Consider the following 16,817-nt stretch of genomic DNA (forward strand, 5'->3'; position numbering starts at 1 on the left):
ACAGCCTTTGAACAAGTAGCAAGGAGTAGTTCTCTCTCTGAGTTTGCGATTTAAAAGCTCCGTCTTCCTCCTTGTCCTTACCAGGTCAACTTGTCAGAGCCTGTTACACACTACAGAAGCCACCCCCAACCCTTTGCTTCAAATCTTCCCTTCCTCTTTCTCTCTGGAGGCCCCTGACCTGGTTTCCTCTGATGCATGAGTCCTTTAAATATCTGCTTGGCTTCTGGTTTGGTGTCTTTCCAAGACCACTGTAGTATCCTGACCCACAGCCTTCCCCAGAGACTCAGACCTCACCCCACAGCTTTCTGAGAGGCTTGCTAGATTTATGCATCATGAAGGTCCACGTTCTTGGGCTGGGGAGACTCATTTCTGAACAGCAACATTTTGTTTGTAGGTAACCTACTGTCTTAGTCAGGGTTTCTATTCCTGCACAAACATCATGACCAAGAAACAAGTTGGGGAGGAAAGGGTTTATTCGGCTTACACTTCCATACTGCTGTTCATCACCAAAGGAAGTCAGGACTGGAACTCAAGTAGGTCAGGGAGCAGGAGCTGATGCAGAGGCCATGGAGGGATGTTCTTTACTGGCTTGCCTCCCCTGGCTTGCTCAGCCTGCTCTCTTATAGAATCCAAGACTACCAGCCCAGAGATGGCACCACCCACAAGGGGCCTTTCCCCCTTGATCACTAATTGAGAAAATGCCTTACAGTTGGATCTCATGGAGGCATTTCCTCAACTGAAGCTCCTTTCTCTGTGATATCTCCAGCTGTGTCAAGTTGACACAAAACTAGCCAGTACACCTACTCAGGCCCCCAAAGCCCTGTGGCACTGGGAGTTGATGCTGCTTAAAGAAGATGTATGCTGTTGCCCAGGATTCTACTCAAAGCACAGATGAAACAGAGGGTATGAGGCCCACTGAGAGTCACAACAGAGGAGATAGATGAGAGGACACAGGCAGCTGCTTATAAATTCTTGTTTCTGAAAATTCAATTATTCTAATAACAGCAGTGAACAGTCCGCCTCACTCAAACCACATCATCTTGGTGTCAGCTCTTGAATTGTGCTGTCACACTTCGGTGGGAATTATAATACTAACTTTTGACTGCAATGTGCTGCTCCTTCCCACCTTCTCTTCTTCTCCCTTTGCTTACTCCAGCTCTTCACAATCACAGTGCATTTTGATAGGTGTCAGAAAAGAAACAACTTCTCATTTTCAGTCTCTGCTGATTGAAAAGCTTTGTAGTTAGCGTGTTATTAGCCCACATTGGCTACTACAGTGAAAACACTTGAGGCAGGCTAAGTTTATAAAGAAAGGTTTGGACTTTTGCTTTTGTGTAGGTGGGAGTGTTTTTATCGAAAACATATTTTTTTCACATATTATATTCTGATTATGGCTTCATTTTCTTAACTTTCCCCACAACCTCCCCATATACCCAAACCTAAACCATTTTTCCTCTGTCCCATTAGAAAAATGACAAAAATAATAATAAAATAAAATAAAAACAAACAAGAATAGGGCCAAACAAGCAGAGGAAAAGGACTCAAAGAAAAAGCATAAGAAAAAATGCAGATGCTGATATACACATACCTACACACACTGAAAATCTGTAAAAATAAAATTAGAAACCATACTATATAAGAAAGTATCATAAGGCTTTTAAAAAGATGACTAAAGGAAGCATTATGAGACAAAACAAAACTCCAAGGATGCCATTGAGTTCATTGTGTATTGACCATCTATTGATGGAGAGATTGGGCCTGCTCTTACACACCCAGGGATACTCTGGGTATGTAAGACTTGTCTTTTGTGAGTGTCTGTCAATTGAAGACAGCTTCTGAGTTATGGATGGAGGCTTATGTCTAGCTCCCTTCTCAGTGCTGGGACCCCATCTGGCTACCTGTGCAGACCCTGTGGATGCTGTCATAGTCTCTGAATTCACACACGTGTGTCAACCATATCTAGCAATCCCTGTTTCCTTAGTGTCCTCCATCCCCTCTGGCTCTTACACTCTTTCTGCCTCCTCTTCCACCGAGTTCCCTGAACCCTCAGGGGGAGGATTTGATGTAGATATCCCATTTAGGACTGAGTATTCCAAGGTCTCTCATTCTCTGTGCACTGTCCAGTTGTGGATCTCTGTATTTACTTCAATATACTACAGGAGGAAACTTCTCTGATGATAGCTGGGCATGATCCTGATCTGTAAGTATAGCAGAATGTCACAAGGAGCCATTTTTTTTTTGATATGTTCCTTTAGGAGGACAATGGTATTTGGTTTTTTTCTAGGTCCATGGCCTATCTAATTTCTTGTCCTTGGCCACCTGAGTAGTGACAGGCAAGGGTTCTATCTCATGGAGTGGGTCCTAAATCCAATCAGAGAATGGTTGGTCACTCATAGAACATTTGTGCAAATATTGTACCAACATATTTTGTAGATTGCTCACCGCCATAGATTGTAGGATCTATATGTGGATTGGTGGTTATCTTTCTTCTTGGGTATTGTTCAGAGTACCTTCTACACTCTGACACTTGTCAATAGAGGTGAAGGCTCTAGGTAGACACCAACTTGACTTCTCCTTTTTTGACAAATTATTTAGGTATTGGGTTGTCTTCACCAATAGGTCCTTGCCGTAAGCTTTACAGATTGGATAGAAAAGTGTCTCAGCTAAGGAATACCACAAAGCCACACTGCACAGCAAACCTCACATAAGAGATTTATTGTGAGGGAAAAAGCCAGGAGGGTGGCTGCTTCTTCTCTGGTGAGAAGCAGCGCAGGGTTTATATAGGGTTTCTTGGGGAAGGGTGGGCAAAACTTCCAGGGTGGCCTGGGATTAGAAGGATTATATGACCTGAACTTGGGGCAAGCTCAGGGATTGGTATGATTTTTTTTCTGCAGGTCAGGGCCAGACAACTTGCCTGTCTTGGGGTTGGAAAGACCCTTTTGGATGATTACGGGGCTGGGGCCTGACTGCTGGAGCTCTCAAGTGGGGAACGAGCCACTTGAGTTCCTCTGGGGTTTACAAAATTTACAGTATACAAAGAAAGTATCTGCCTGAATTGGCCTAAGTGGGCCAATACTTACCACCAGTTTGTGGAGAGTAACCAATCTTCAGAATAGCCATGGAATCCCTTGGGCCAACAACTTGATTAGATGTAAGCAATTCCTCGAATTAGAAGTTTCATTTGGTGGCAAGAAATGTCTATTTAGAGTTTTGTCTCCCCATTACTTGGTAATTGCATTTAGGTTTATGTTTGTGTGTGTATGTGTGTGTGTGTATATATACATACACGTATATACCTATAAACACATGCACATATGCATACACACACATTGCTATATTAGATTTCCGTTCAACTCCTCAAATGACCATAATTTTGGCTGTCCAACCCTGTACTCCCTCCTTCACTACCCTCCTGTTTGCTCCTACTATTTCAGCCTCTCTCAGACTCTGTGCATCTGTAATAATCTATACTAAATTCCCCTTCTTAGGGAGATCCTTCCCCACCCCCACCCAACCCCTAAATCTATACATAACCTCTATGGTTATATAGATTGTAGCCTGCTTATTGAAGACTTAACAGCTAACATCCACACATAAGCAAATACATAACATATTTGTCTTTTTGGACCTGGGTTACCTCAGTCAAAATGATTGCATTTCTAACTCCATCCATTTATCCGAAAATTTCATGATTTTTTTTAAATGGCTGAATAATAATCCACTGTGTACTTGTACCACATTTTCTTTATCTATCCATGAGTTGAGAGACACCTAGGCTCTTTTCAGTTTCTGGCTATTATAAATAAAGCAGCAGTGAACATGGATGAGCAAGTGTCCTTGTTACCACAAGGTTGAAGCATCCTTTGAGTTTATGCCCAAAGTGGTATGGCTGGATCTTGAGGTAGATCTGTTCCCAGCTTCCTGAGGAACTGCCACACTGATTTCCATAGTGGCTGTACAAGTTTGCACTCTCAACAGCAGTGAGTGAGTGTTCCCCTACCCCCATATCCTCACAAGCACGAGTTGTTTTGATTGATCTCGGCCATTCTGACTGGTGTAAAACAAAAATCTCAAAATCGTTTTGATTTGTATTTTCCCAATGAGCAAGGATATTGAATATTTCTTTAAGTGTTTCTCAGACATTTGTTTTTCATATTTTGAATGCTCTCTATTTGGATCTGCACCCCACTTTTAAATTGACTTATTTATTTTCTTGATGTCCGGTTTTGAATTCTTGATAAATTTTATATAGTTTCCCTCTATCAGATATAGATTAAAAAAAAGTTCTCCCTTTCTTTGTGACAATGTCCTTTGCCATGAAGAAGCTTTTCAGTTTCATGAGGTCCATTTATTAATTGCTGAGCTTAGTGCTGTATTAATGGTGTTCTACTTAGAAAGTCTTCTCCTGTGCCAATGAGTTCAAGGCTGTTCCCCACTCTTCTAACAGATTCAGTGTATCAAGTGGCCTTATCCTGAGGTCTTGATCCATTCAGATTTGACTTTAGTGCATGGTATCAAGCATGGAGTACTTGCTTGTACATGAAGGCATCCAATTTGGCAGGCACCATTAGGTAAAGATGCTGGCTTTGTTCCCTGTGTGTTTTTCTGGCTTCTTTATAAAAATTCAGGTGTCTATAGATGTGTATCCCCAACTTACATCCTACATCTTCAGTTTGATTTCATTGATCAACATGTTTGTTATTATGCAATATCATGTTGTTGTTGTTACAATTGCTCTGCAGTATATTTGAAGTTGAGGATTGTGATATCTTCAGAATTTATTTTTCAGGATTGTTTTAGCTATCCTGGTTTTTGTTGGGAGGGATGGTGGTTGTTGTTCTTTGCTTCTTGCTGGTTGGTTGGTTTTTGGTTTTTCTGTTGTTGTTGTTGTTGTTGTGTGTACATATATGTGTGCTTTCATATGATGCTGAAAATTGTTCTTTCAAGTTCTGTGAACTATTGTGTTGGAAGTTTGATGGAGATTTATTGAAACTGTAGATTTCATTTGACAGGATGATCTATTTTACTATATTAATCCTACCAATCCATGAGCACAAGAGATTTTTCTATCTTTTGATATCTTCAATTTCTTCAGTGTCTTAAAGTTTCATTACACAAGTCTTTCACTTGCTTGGTTAGAGAAACCTCAAGTTATTCTTAAAGTTATTATGGAAGGTGTTGTTGCCTGAGTTCTTTCTTGGTTCATTTGTCATTTGTGTATACGAAGACTAGTGATTTTTGTGTTAGTTTTTTATCTGCCACTTTTCTGAGAGTGTTTATTAGCTGTAGACATTTTCTGGTGGAGTTTTAGGGCCATTTATATATAAAACCATATTATCTGCAAAAAAAGATACTTTGATTTCGTTCCTTCCTATTTGCATCCCCTTAATTTCCTTCGGTCTTACTGCTCTAGCTAAGACTTCAAGTACTGTATTGAATAGGTATGGCAAGACTAGACAGCCTTGTTCCTGATTTAGTGGAATTACTTTGAATTTATCTCCATTTATGTTGATGTTGACCTTGACTCTGTTGGGGTATGGCTCTTGTATGCCCAATCTTTTTAGACTTTTATCATGAAGAGGTATTAGATTTTTGCCAATGGCCTTTTCTGCATCTAATGAGATGGTTTTGTGTGTGTGTGTGTGTGCATGTCCATGTGCGTGTGTGTGTGTGTGTGTGTCTCTGTGTGTGTGTTATTTCAGTCTAATTATATGGTGGATTACATTTATCAATGTATGTATGTTGAACCATCCTTACATTTCTGGGAAGAAGTCTACTTGACCACAATAGATGATCTTTTGGATATATTTTTGGATTCAATTTGCAAGTAATTTAATGAGAATTTTTGCATTCTTGTTTATAAGGGAAATTTGTCTGTAACTCTCTTTGTTGAGTCTTTATATATGTTTAAAATAATTAGAATAATGTGGACTCATAAAGGAATTGAGTAATTGTTCTTCTGTTTCTGTTTTGTGGAATAATTTAAGGAATAATGGCACTAACTTTTCTTTGAAAGTCTGATCTTCTTGAATTCTAATTCTGCACTAAATCATCTGGTGCTGGGCTTCTTTGGTTGGAAACGCTTTCTTCATTTTATTTATTTATTTATTTATTTATTTATTTATTTATTTATTTATTTATTGTTTTTCGAGACAGGGTTTTTCTATATAGCCCTGGCTGTCCTGGAACTCACCTTGTAGACCTGGCTGGCCTCGAACTCAGAATCCTCCTGCCTCTGCCTCCCGAGTGCTGGGATTAAAGGCGTGCACCACCACTCCCGGCTGAAACTCATATATATATATATTAGGTATTTTCCTCATTTACATTTCCAATGCTATCCCAAAAGTCCCCCATACCTTCCCCCCCGACTCCCCTACCCACCCACTTCCACTTTTTGCCTCTGGCGTTCCCCTGTACTGGGGCATATAAAGTTTGCATGTCTAATGGACCTCTCTTGACTAGGCCATCTTTTGATACATATGCAGCCAGATTCAAAAGCTCCAGGGTACTGGTTAGTTCATAATGTTGTTCCACCTATAGGATTGCAGATCCCTTTAGCTCCTTAGGTACTTTCTATAGCTCCTCCATTGGGGGATAGCTGACTGTGAGCATCCACTTATGTGTTTGCTAGGCCCCGGCATAGTCTCACAAGAGACAGCTATATCAGGGTCCTTTCAGCAAAATCTTGCTAGTGTATGCAATGGTGTCAGCGTTTGGAGGCTGATTATGGGATGGATCCGTGGATATGGCAGTCTCTAGATGGTCCATCCTTTTGTCTCAGCTCCAAACTTTGTCTCTGTAACTCCTTCCATGGGTGTTTTGTTCCCAATTCTAAGAAGGGGCAAAGTGTCTACACTTTGGTCTTCGTTCTTCTTGAGTTTCATGTGTTTTGAAAATTGTATCTTATATCTTGGGTATTCTAAGTTTCTGGGCTAATATCCACCTATCAGTGAGTACATATAATTTGAGTTCTTTTGTGATTGGGTTACCTCACTCAGGATGATGCCCTCCAGGTCCATCCATTTGCCTAGGAATTTCATAAATTCATTCCTTTTAATAGCTGAGTAGTACTCCATTGTGTAAATGTACCACATTTTTTGTATCCATTCCTCTGTTGAGGGGCATCTAGGCTCTTTCCAGCTTCTGGCTATTATAAATAAGGCTGCTATGAACATAGTGGAGCATGTGTCTTTCTTACTAGTTGGAACATCTTCTGGATATATGCCCAGGAGTGGTATTGTGGGATCCTCCGGTAGCACTATGCCCAATTTTCTGAGGAACCGCCAGACTGATTTCCAGAGTGGTTGTACAAGCTTGCAATCCCACCAACAATGGAGGAGTGTTCCTCTTTCTCCACACCCTCGTCAGCATCTACTGTCACCTGAATTTTTGATCTTAGCCATTCTGACTGGTGTGAGATGGAATCTCAGGGTTGTTTTGACTTGCATTTCCCTGATGATTAAGGATGCTGAACATTTTTTCAGGTGCTTCTCAGCCATTTGGTATTCCTCAGGTGAGAATTCTTTGTTTAGCTCTAAGCCCCATTTTTAATGGGGTTATTTGATTTTCTGGAGTCCACCTTCCTTCTTGAGTTCTTTAGATATATTGGATATTAGTCCCCTATCTGATTTAGGATAGGTAAAGATCCTTTCCCAATCTGTTGGTGACCTTTTTGTCTTATTGACAGTGTCTTTTGCCTTACAGAAGCTTTCCGGCTGAAACTCTTAATTACTGCTCTTATTTCACCAGGAGTTATAGGTCTGCTTAAGTTGCTTATCTGATCTTGATTTAACTTGATAGATGATATAGATTGAGGAAATTATCCATTTCTATTATATTTTCCAATTTTCTGGAGTACAGGTATTTAAAGTTTGTCCTTATGATTTTCTGGATTTCTTCAATATCTGTTATGTTCTCTTTTCATCTCTAATTTTGTTCATTTGGGTCTTTTCTCTCATCAACTTTTAGTTAATTTGCCTAAGGGTTTGTCAATCTTACATATTTTCTCAAAGAACTAACTCTTTGTTTCATTGAATCCTTGTATTGGCTTTTATTTGTTTGCTTGTTTCTATTTTATTGATTCAGGCCTGAGTTTGATTAATTCTTTCCATCTACTCCTTTTGGATGTGATGTCTTCTTTTGGTTGTAGCATTTTTAGGTATGCTGTTGAGTTACTAATATAAGATTTTCCGTGTTTGTGTGTGTGTACATAGTGCTATGAACTTGTCTCTTACAACTGCCTTCTATTTGTCTCTTAAGTTTGGGTGTGTTGTGTATTCATGTTCATTCAATCATAGCAAGTTTTAAAATTTCTTTCTTATTTTTTGTCTTGACCCATTTTCCACTCAGTAGTAAGGTATTCAGTTTTCATCAGTTTGTGAACTTTCTGTTGTTTCCATTCCTGTTGCTATCCAGCTTTAATCCACGGGGGTTAGATGGGATGCAGAGTGTTATTTCAATTTTCTCACATCTCTTGAGACTTGCTTTATGTCCATGTATGTAGTCAATTTTGGAGAAAGCTATATGAGCTGCTGAGCAGAAGATATATTCTTTTGTGTTGGATGAAATGTTCTGTAAATATCTATTAGGTTCATTTGTTTTATGTCAGTTATCACCACAGTTTTTCTGATTAGCTTGTGTTTGGATGACCGGTCTGTGGGCAAGACTAGATTTTGAAGTCACTATCACCATGGGTGATGACATGTAATTTAAACTATATTAGTGTGGGGCGCTGGATGTGGGAATATAAAGGGGTGAGAGAGACCCGCGTCCCACCAGAGCTTGGGAAGACTGTTGTGGGACCCCACAGAACCCCCATGGGATGGCCATAGGGCCTCACAGGCTGCAGAACCCTGCTCCAGGGAGTGGGGAAGGCACAGTCTCGTCTCTGACTCTTGGCACCACAGGCCACTGAGTACCTTGGAAGAGCTGTTTTTGGGGTCCCTGGGCTGTACAGAGGCCCATGTAGACGGGTTCTCACTCTCGAACATCCCAGTCACCACTGTGTGTCATGGAAGAGCTGAGAACAGACCCTTGGACAGACTGTAGCCCGGGGACTGAAAGGAGGAGGATACGGGGAGAGCTCTGGCAGTTTACCATGGGGATGAGAGATTCTGGCTAGCTCAAGTGGCTGGCTCAGTGTGCTGCTTGGTTTGGTGGCAGCCCTGGCTGGAGCACAGGGAGGCTTCCCGGTGGGAGGTTAGAGGCACAGCTCACTAGAGAGAAACCTGCTCCATTGCTCCAGCATGCAGATCCGATGAGCAGAGACAGTCCATGATTTCAGAGCTTTATTGTAGAAAAGGAGAGAGAGGGAGAGGGAGAGGGAGAGGGAGAGGGAGAGGGAGAGGGAGAGGGAGAGGGAGAGGGAGAGGGAGAGGGAGAGGGAGAGGGAGAGGGAGAGGGAGAGGGAGAGGGAGAGAGAAGCAGAGGGCGGCCATGACCACATGGAGAGAGGGGAGAAGAGGGGAGAGAAGAAGGGTGAGAGGTGAGAGTAAGAGAGGCAGAGCTTAAGAGAGAGAGGAGGAGCCAAGCAGCCCTTTTATAGTGGGCTGAGCTACCTGGGCTACAGCCAGATAATTGTGGGGGTGGAATCCAGCCAGAATACCAGGAGCTTGGGGCATTGCCTACGTGACTGATGGTCACAGGATTATGGAGTTGAGGCCTTGTGGTGTCAGGAGCCTAATGTCTGGGAGTGTAGCTCATGGTTCCATCCCTTGTAGAATTTTCTACTGGGTCTCCGGAGTAAGCCTCACTCAATCAGAACACAGACTGCCTTTCACGATCCAACATCGTAGTATTTCTTTTATAATCTTGATTTCCCTTTGTTTGGTGGCTAGAAGTTAAGAACTGCAGGTGTTCTCTTTGTAGCTTTTCCCTTCAATGAATATGTAGTACTCTCCCTATCGCTTCTGATTAGTTTTGGTTTGAAGTCTACTTTGTCAGATATTAAAATGGTAACACCAGCTTGCTTCTCAGGTCAGCTTGCTTGGATTATCTTTATCTATCCTTGCGGTGATGTCTATTCTTGATTTTGAGATGTTTTTCTTAGAAACCACAAAAATGGATACTAAATCATTTCAAATCACTCCCATTAGTCTTTGTTTTTTTAATGTGGAATTGAGAAACCATTATTAGTGTGAATAATCAATGAACAGTGTTTATTGATTCCGGCTATTTTGTTGTGGTAGTTGGGTTTTTACCCCACTTGTTTTGATTTAATGGTCTGATACTATTTACTCTTTGTCTTTTCTTGAGTGTGGCTAGCCTTGTTAGGTTTTACTTCTAGTGCTTTCTATAGAGCTGGATTTGTAGATAGATGTTGCTTAAATTTGGTTTCATCATAGAATGTCATTCTTTCTCCATCTATTGTGATCGGAAATGTTGCTGGGCATAGTAGTGTGGGCTGGCATATGTGGTCGTGCAGAGTCTGCAGAACATGGGTTCAGACTCTTCCAGCTTTTAAAGTCTCCACTGAGAATTAAGCTGTTATTCCCATGTGCCTGCCTTTCTGTGTTATTTTGTGTTTTATTTTCCCTTGCAGCTTTTAATATTCCTTTTTTGTTCTGTGCATTTTGACTTTCGATTGTTATCTGGTGTGGGGAATTCTGTTCTGGTTTAGTCTATTTTGTGTTTTATATGCTTCTAGTGCCTCGACAGGCAGCTACTTTTTCAGGTTAAGAAAGCTTATGATTTTGTTGAAAATGCCTTCTGTGCCTTTGACATGGTTACTTCTTCCATTTCTATCATTCATAGTTTGGGGAAAGCCATAGGATATCATCTTAAATCCGTTCTAGGGCAAGGTGACTTTAAATTTATCTTAAGAAAATTTAGTTACTGATACCAAATATTCCTGCAGACCTTTACAAACTCACAAAGCCATTAAACAAAAGTCAATTTAGACATCCTTTCCTTCATCCAATTGATTCAAGAGGGAAAACGGCTGAGTTCTGTTATTTTGTTCAGAGTAATGCTGCCACTCCAGAAGGAATTTTAAGAAGGCAGGAGATAGAAGAACTTAGCAAGGGTATTTGATAAGACATGTCTTTGAGTTCTCCAAATTCTTCCTTAGAGCCAGAGATGGATCTAAGGATGGTTCTGCCTTGTGTATTTGCTCCAGGGATATGGGTGTCTTTGGTGCATTTCACATTTTGTCAAGGATTACAGCTCAGGTCTCACTGTCCAGCATTTTCTCAGCATCTTTCTAGACAGATCACATTATAGGCCTGACTATGCTCATGTTTACCATTACAGACATCTTTATTGAAACAAAAATAGAAGCATTTCCATTTGAGGCATTATAATCAAATGACCCTATTAAACACAGCCAGTTCTTCTGAGTCACTTTGGCTGTATTATGCAGCACAGTTGATATTTTAAGCAAAACACAAAACAAACAACAAACAACAAAAAACAACCTCACTTAGTTCTGTTAACAGAAATGCTTTCTCTTTCTTTTTCTTGTTACTCATTTGTCCTGAAAGGTTCCTTGTGTTTTTCATGTCCTTTAAAGCCAGCATATCAATTCAATTCTGGCCATCATCCCAGGAGAGACTGCTGAACCCATTAGGCTGAGAGGGTTTCGTCGTGCACTGCAGCAGAAGATTAAGTGGCTGGGATGACTTCATATGAAAGTACTGGAATAAAAACTAACACCATTCTTGACACAGCACCTAACATGAGGCAAGAGGATAGACATGTTTGACCTAAACCATATCCTTGCCTCAAGAAAGGAGTACAAAAATTCTGAACAAGAGCTCGTATACATTACAAGTAAATGAACTGACAAAGGACATGGATCTTCCTGAGTGCCAGGGTCTCCATGTAATTCAATGGCAGCACATTTATCCTCTAGGCCAGTGATCTCTCATGGGCACCATGAGCTCAGCTCTTGCTGAGCTAAATCACTGGCTTAGCCTTTCTTTCCTTGTAGTTGTGATTGGGCTGAAGGATCCTCCCCTTTCACCTCCATGGGGGAGGTACCTACTCTACACAGTTTTGTGCCATAATACAAATCCAGGCAATCTTACTGCCAATGGAAAATACTACCAACTTTCCCATGACCTTTACAAATCACTATGAAACATTACAGGCTGGTGAGATGATGGCTCAGCAGATATGGTGGTTTCAATGAGAATGGCCCTCATAGATTTGTATATTTTAATACTTGGCCCTCACTAAGTGGGTCTGTTTGAGAAGGATTAGGAAGTTTGACTTTGTTGTGGGGGCTGGGGTGGGCTTTCAAAAGCACACACTGTTTCCAGTTAGTGTGTTCTCTCTCTCTCTCTCTCTCTCTCTCTCTCTCTCTCTCTCTCTCTCTGAGTGTGTGTATGTGATGTTTATGGAGCAGTTGTATGCTCTCAGCTACTGCTCCAGCACCACTCCTGACTGCCTGCTACACTGAAGAGACAGAGAAATAAACTGGATCTGATGTAGGGTTTTGAAACTTCAAAGACTATCTCCATGTCAGATATACCTCCTCCAACAAGACTATACCTCCTAAGTCCATCCCAAACAGTTCCATTAACTGGGAACTTAACATTCAAATATATGAGTCTATGGGGGACATTCTTATTCAAACCACCATAGCTGGTCAATTTTATGCATCTACCTGCCTAAACTGTAGTCCCCCAGTGAGTCAATGAATCACTAATCTGAGTGTTGCAGAAAATATATTTTGTGATTGAAGTCTATAATTCATTTACTTTGAATAAGGGAAGTCACTGAAGAGATATAATCTTGGTGAGCCTTATTCAATCAGTTTATCTGCTCAAGGAGTAGAACTAAAACTCCCCTTAAAGAAAAAAATCCTATCTATGGTGTAGGACTTCATTCAACTCAGGTTGAAATGTCAGCCTGTCTTGCTGACAGCTGCATGGGAACTTCTAGTTTGCCTATCAAGTCTTCAATCTTGCATACACTGATTCTTTATAAAAAAGTTTCAGGGAAAGAGAAAGAGAAAGGATGACAGAAAAGAGATGAGGGGAGGGAATGAGGGAGAGGTAGGGACACAGAGACAGGGACCTATGTTAGGTGAAACTTTGATGTTATGTGGAGGGTGTTTGTTACTTTTTATTTTTTATAAACATCATAACCAAGGCAAGTTGCAGAAGGAAGGGTTTATATGGGGGCTTAAAATTCTAGAGGGGTTGGGCCTGTGACAACAGGGACAGCATGCCAAAAGGTAGCAGACAAGGTGGCTGGAGCTGGAAGCTGAGAACTGAGGGTTCACATCTTGAACCACACACAGGAAGCAGAGAAAACAAAGTGGTGGTGGTGGGAAGTTTTAAAACCTAAAAGCCCATCTCTAGTGACACACTTGTGAAGTGGAAACTTAAGGCTTCTTTGGAAAGTCATTGTGTTGGATGGTGCTTTGCTGGGGCAAACATGTGAAGGGGTATTTTCCTGAAGTGGGCACAAGGGAAAGGACGTTTTGATAAAGGGGACAAGTGAAGAAACATTTTACTGAAGCAGACACAGGCAAAAAGCTAAGGCAGACTTGTGATGGAATGTTACATGAAGCAGACACAAGTGAAAGGATGTTCTGCTAAAGAAAGCGTGTGAAGGGACGCGTGATGAAGGATTCTTTGCTAACAGCATGCATGTACTGTTCCACCTTACATTATGTAATTGGGCTCCATTTTTCAGGACTCCATAGAGAGAAACACACTAAGAACCTGGTGGCGTGCTGCAGTTTCTTGTCTCTTCTGCGGACTCACATGGAGTTCTGCTAAAGACTCATGTGCTGAGGCAAGACATGTGATGAGGCAAGGCCTGTGGAAGACACGTAATGTTTGGAGGGAGGATAAAAAGGTCTCAATGAAAAATGATGGAAGCCTGCTTGGCTTGCTGCTTAGCTAAATACTTCGTGGTCTTGAGTCTTTGCTGATTTTCATCGCTTCATCGAAAGAGACACAGCCAAGAACTTCTCATGTTCCTGGTGATCCTGGTCTCCTGCTGACTCGTGCTGACTTGGCTGGGGCCTGGCTGTTCCTGTTAAGTTGTGATGCAGGTGCTGCTATCCCGACTCTACCGAACTAGACTGCTGGTGTATCCAGGGAGTGTTTGTGAATGGACCGAGCTGCTGCTGACCTGTGAACTGAACTGCCAATTTCCAAAGCAGTTGAGATTTGCTCCAGAGAACTACTTCTAAACAGGTCCACTTCCCCTGTATCCTTTCTTTCCCAATACCCCTGGAAGGGAGGTTAAAGCATTCAAGAAACATCATTAAGAGTGGACTTTGAAAAAAATTAAAGTTGCACACTTGACCCAGCAAAACCACATCTCCTAAGCCTCCCAGAACAGTGCCAACAGTTAGGGACCAAGTATTCAAATGCCTGAGACTTTTAGGGACATTTAATTGGAACCATCAGCATGGGTAAATTACTACTTCTTTAATTTTTAATTTTCTTATCTGTAAAATATACCTAGTAAGATATCCTCAAAGGCTTGCTACAAGATTTGTATTCAATTATATTAAGTGAGACAAAGCCTTAAGCATCATAACTGGTATGAGTAGGCCTTTTGCTATCATCATCATCACCGCCACCACCACCACCACCATCATCATCATCATCAAAAAGAAAATTATATCTATACCCTTTCCCATAGGTCATTGAAGATTCTCTCCCACTTAGAGTTTAAATCTGATACTTAGTGAACTCTGTCTGAAGATCCTAAGTCTACCATTGTAGCCTCAAAATGTTATGTCCCCTCCCTTGTTCTCATGGGCTCCCATTCTAGAATTTCAGCACAGCTATTTTGCAGTCACTTAGCTCTGAGTGGGTGGGCAGTTTACAAGGGGTTTGACTAGCTAGACTGGATTGTGACAAGGCTCTCTCACTGGCTGTGGGCTGATTTCAAGCATCCTCAGTGGGGGCGGCTGCACTGGCTGAGAGAGTTGGCATCAAATAGGCTCACTATCTCCCCCTTGTCTGTTTCATATCCCTCCTTCTGAGAAACCCAGGAATGACAGGGCAGAGAATTAGTGTGAGCCATGCAGTCAAGAAGAGAATCCAAAGAAAAATTCAGTTCCACCCTGTACCTTTTGGTAACGTTCTGAGAACTCAGCCAAGGCATCAGCTAACCTCAGAGGCAAAGGAGGTCTGTCTATCTGCTCACAGGGTTCTACACAAGGCACAGGGAAGCCATCAGATGAGGCTAAAATGCAGGAACTGGAATCTATTCTTCCTCTGCATTCCACATGTACAAACTTTTTGCTTCTCCAATTCAAGCGGGGACTTTGCAGGCTAAATCAGAATTAGCCATAGCCCCTCTGCATCTGAAGGCACAGCAGGATATGCCAGCACAGGTGTCACCTCTTTCTTAGAGAGAACAAATGACCGATAAAGCACATTATTAGTCACATCTAACTCTCCTGACTTGAAATACCATCTACCTATTTCCAAGATATTTGGCAATTTCTCTCTATTCTGCTGTTTTGTTTGGAATATGATATTAATGTGTATAATCACAACTAAAATGCCCAATCCAACTAATTGTTGATAATAGAAGCAATTGCATATTTTCATTGATACACACAATCAGTGTGAGACGACATGGCCCAGTTTCAAACATAATAAATCATGAAGCACCGTCTATACGTTGTGAAGTATGAGAGAAAGTAAACTGATCAACACATAAGAAACATTTGAAGCCACAAGTGTTTGCTAATAGCCAAGCAGTGAGTGTATACAGGAAAAAGGAACCTAGAAGCCATCATTGGGACACTTTAATGTCAGTCCTTTGCCTTGGGTCCTGGCTGTATAAAGAGGAAGAAGAGTGCAGAGCACAAACATTCCTTGCTCTGGTGGACCCCAGCATGCTGAACCTCTGCAGAATAAAATGCTCTCTGCTTTTGCATACGATTTGAATCCAGGATATCACGCTTTAGTGAATCATGGACTCTTACACAGATCAGCTCTTACATCCCCTTCTGAACAGAGTTGAAACTACCAGGCATTCTGTATTTTCACGGCAGGTAAACTGAGTCCCTGAGACAGGTTCCTGTCAATTTTCCAGTTTTTGTTGTTGTTGTTTTGTTTTTAATTAGCCTGTTTCGATTCACCTTGCTTATTTGAAACATAACACAAGTGACTCCATTCTGATTTGATCTGCTCTGTTGTAACTAGTCCAAAAGCTTGGTACAAAACAGTGGGTGTAGGTAGGCAACGCTGTGCTTTCAAGTCAATGGAGGAGAGTCTGAGATTTGCCACCTTATGCCTATTCATAAGTAAGTGTGCCTATGATCAAAATCAGGTGCATTATGGAAAGAAACAGTAAAAACTGATTATACAACCAAATCTATCAGTCAAGACAGGAAAACATCTCACTGCACAGCCTTAGTAATCAAGTTCTTCCTTCTCTTGAACCCCATAAAAGAAAGCCCCAAAGTGATAATCAATGTCCTCAGGTACTCATGCGGACATCAGTCTTGACAATGCCCTTCTCCTGGTTACACATCATTAGACTGTGTGGGATATGGTCTTTAAAATAACAAGTGATAAACATTTTCTGGTTCAGAATGAGAAAATAATGGAAATGCCAACACAGATCCTTTACTGTTTCCTGAAGTTTGATCTTCATAACAAAAAGTATGGCTACAATGTTAATGGCAGACAAAAGTGTAAACTCATTATTTGCTATTGCTTCATTTAAAAAGTATTTATTTTATTGTTATGTGTGTGGATACTTTGCTTGCATGTGTGTGTGTGTCCCTTGCAAGTTAGTATCTTCATACTTTTGTAAATCTATGTGATGCCTTGTTGCCAGTTGTTTGAATAAGAGGCCAAGACTCTGGAACAACTCACACTCATCCCCAG

This window comes from Mus musculus, chromosome 13 (assembly GCF_000001635.26).
Source record: "Mus musculus strain C57BL/6J chromosome 13, GRCm38.p6 C57BL/6J".
Classification (NCBI taxonomy): Eukaryota; Metazoa; Chordata; class Mammalia; order Rodentia; family Muridae; genus Mus; species Mus musculus.